We start from the raw sequence: 3632 nt of genomic DNA, 5'->3' as shown, positions 1-3632 counted from the left end.
TATATATATATATATGTATGTCGAAACGTACCAGGAAATCCGGCCTCTGCTACTAAAGAATCGAAGAACCTGTCATTTCATTGTTTCATATGTAGTGTGTGTCTTTCTGTTTAGATGTTAATATTTATTTCATTTCTATGCAGCTGCTTCGATGTGTAATTGATGTTGCTCAAATGATTTCTTGTTTGTATTTTTTTTTCATTGTTTTTCTTTTTTGTTTGTTTTGTTTTGTTTTGTTGGTGTTGTGCTCCTTATTGTCTTGAAATCAATTTTAGTTTATCAATCTGATTTCTCAAAATAGTATCGGAGCAAAAAAATTCCTGGAAGATTCTCTTAAAAAAAGAAAAAGCAAAACAAGAAACATAAACAAACCTCGAAAAAGACGTCTTCATAATACGGCTTATGACATTAAATTTCCTTTGAAGATGGTATTTTCACTGTAGCTATAGGTATAAACAACGCCTTTTATTTTATAGGAAATTCTAAGAGATGAGGTTATACAGCGTTTAGTTATTGTAAAATAAACAAAATTAAAATAATTTGACTTATAAAGAGGTATACTTTCAACCATTTATTTCAAAGCAAAGTTTAAACTAATCACATTATTATTATTATTAATTCATTTAAGTTTTATTATTTGGAACTCCTCATTATTTAAGCCTCATTATTTTCAAATAAAAATTGTCAAAATTTAAAGCAAATTCAAAATAATTTTTTGATGGTATATGCATTTCAGTGTTCTCCCTTCTCCGAGATCATCTATTTTAAAGAAAGTTTAAAGAGATTTTAAATTCATAATATAAGTAAATTAATAATAATATACGAGAATTAATTACTAAATGAGCACTAAGGAAGATCTGTTGGGTATTCTCTGAACTTATTTTGACATTTGTAGATTACATTCTAAATTTGTTGGTACTGCATCAGGGCAGGAGAATTCTACATTAATTATTTTTCTAGTAGTATGATTAACAAGAAGCAATGTGATTAATTAGTTAATAGTATGCTTCTTTTGAGCTGTGAGAATCTGGTTAAATTGTATATCTCATTTACATAATGTTTGCATAAGATTGTCATGAGCCATTATTGCAGAATTCTTAAAACACAAATTCTAAACAAAGTTTAAGTGAACTTACTGGTAGTGACTCATTTGAAAATGTTCTAAACTCATGAGTACATTGCTCATAAAGTAGTCTTTGAATTTGACTATCACAAGAAAGTGTTGTTAGCCCAAGAAATCTATTTTATGTAATGTTAAGAGATTTATAGCTTATAACAAATAAATCCATATATAAATTTCTTAATTCCATTCCACATCCAGATGTTCTTAATAATTGCTCAGTTTCTGCTGTGACTGTTAGTTCGTGTCTTTCTCTTTACAAATATAATAATAATCTTGTTTGTGTTTCTCTAAGGGTAGTTTACAATTTTTGAAATATTACATATAAATTTGCCTGCACAAATCTAATATTTCCCCCATTAATAACACCATAAAAAGAACAATATAAATTAAGCATTGTCCACAAAGCAATTATTTTCTAAGGACTCTCCAGATCACAGCTATTCTAAAACCTTGCAGATTATATATTGTGTTAATATTTGCCCTTTGTATCTTCTATTCTAAATAGTCTGCACCTTTTGCTATGTCTTTTGTTTGCATCTTCTGTTGCCATTTTTGTTTTTGTATCTCTTGTTGCCACACTCACTGTGCACTTTTAGCTTAAATCAATCTTTAATATATTCTCTCTCAAAAAGTGTATAGTTTCTCCTTTAAGTCACCACTTAATTGCAAGTTAATGAAAAACAACTTTCAAAATTATAACACAAATAACATCTGAGTCTGATAGTGAGATTTTCATTTATCTATGACTCTTATCAGGTAGAGTTTGCTAATTTGGGCAAATCCATATGCTACGGGGGAAAGCACAAGAAGTACTGAGGTTTTGAGAATTCCTTGGAGAGAAAAATAAATTTAGATATTTAAGATATCCTTGAGACAGTTTTCTCATCTATCTTAAACATTTACATTTTTTTCTCACCTGAAGAAGAGCTTTGTTGAAACACAGTGCTCCCCTCGTTTCCCCATGGCATACAGACTTATTCAAATTTGAGAACTCGATTAGGTCATTTCTCTTACAGTTGGTTATTCAAACTTAGACATTTATCTCCATTCGTTATGAAATAATTTCAAAGTCTGTGTTAGGTCTCATTATATCCATAATATAAACTGCATAAGGGATTATAATATTCAGATTTATTGATAGAGTAATAGGATAGCAATGCTGTTGGGTTAATAATTTATTCAGTTATCACACTTTTAAAAATATACCTTACATGCAACACCACTTACACTAACAATTATTAATGTAGCGTTTAATGGTCCCATTAAAACAGTCACTAATATGTGTATTGTGCTGTAGAATCTATTAATGACATTTATTCTTCAAGAGCCATTTGCTACTATAATCCTGACACAACCAGTTGTAGCATCTAAATTCATTTGCTAGTCCTCATATATCTTATTGCTAATTCTATCTGTTATCTTAAAGGATACTTAGATGTTTAGTTGCAATCTCTGATGTTCGATCTATTGCTCTTTTACTTGCAGAGTCTTGCAAATTTTATTATTCTATTTACACACTTGCAACTTTCTAAAACGACTAGCTTAATTTGAAAATGTCCAAAAGCAATCTTACTGAACTTAGTTTCATCAAACTAAAAGGGAGCACGTCAAATTTGTTTAAGGGAGATAATCCAATCATTACTGTACAAGTTCACGAAATGGGATAACTTTGCTGTGTAGAACACAACTCATAACATTTTGGTCAGAATGTTTTGGTGGAGAAAAATAAAATGTTTTTCTGAAAATCTTTAATCTTTCTCCGATGAAGGATCCTGCCTGAAACGTTATTTTATTTTTCCTCACAGCAATCTGATATATTCTAGTTGCTGAATTTCTTGTACTTACTATTTGCTGACAATAACCATCACTAGTTTCTTCAGGTTCTGCTGTTTCCCAACCATTATCGTCATTGACTGCAATATTGAATGTTATCCATAAGGATTTCAGTTTAATTCACGCATTTAAAACTCTATCACATCAAGGCCGGTGATAACACGTGTGTGTATGCATCTGAAAACATTATTCCTTAAATAACGCGATTGATTGTTGCTGAGACAATGTTACTCACGCTATTCAATATTAAAGGAGCAAGTAAGAAAAAAAAAACACAACAACCCAACAAAGCATTTTTAAGTTTATTGTCGTAGGAAATGACTGTAAAAGTGAAGACAGCATCACATAGTTGTTGTGCTGTCTACTAGGCTACACTCATTTTCATTACTGACCAGTTATTGGGGGTATCATTCAGAGAACACTGTGAAACAGTTGCAGACACATTGTTCAATAAAATTCATAAATATTTAGAAGAAAATCTTGCAGAGAGAATAATAATAAAAAAAAAGATATCCTTAAATCTGTATGAGGAATTCAGTTTCTGTCTTTGATAATTCTTATTTTCTGTTTTCCTCAGAACAGACTATTACTGTTAGCTGTTGGCTGCTTTTCTTGGCTTGACATTTGAAATGCAATGAATTCTGCAAGAATAACGCTATGAATGACACCACCAATG

Source organism: Octopus bimaculoides, chromosome 1, assembly GCF_001194135.2.
Source record: "Octopus bimaculoides isolate UCB-OBI-ISO-001 chromosome 1, ASM119413v2, whole genome shotgun sequence".
Taxonomy (NCBI): Eukaryota; Metazoa; Mollusca; class Cephalopoda; order Octopoda; family Octopodidae; genus Octopus; species Octopus bimaculoides.
This window is presented reverse-complemented; position numbering follows the sequence as displayed.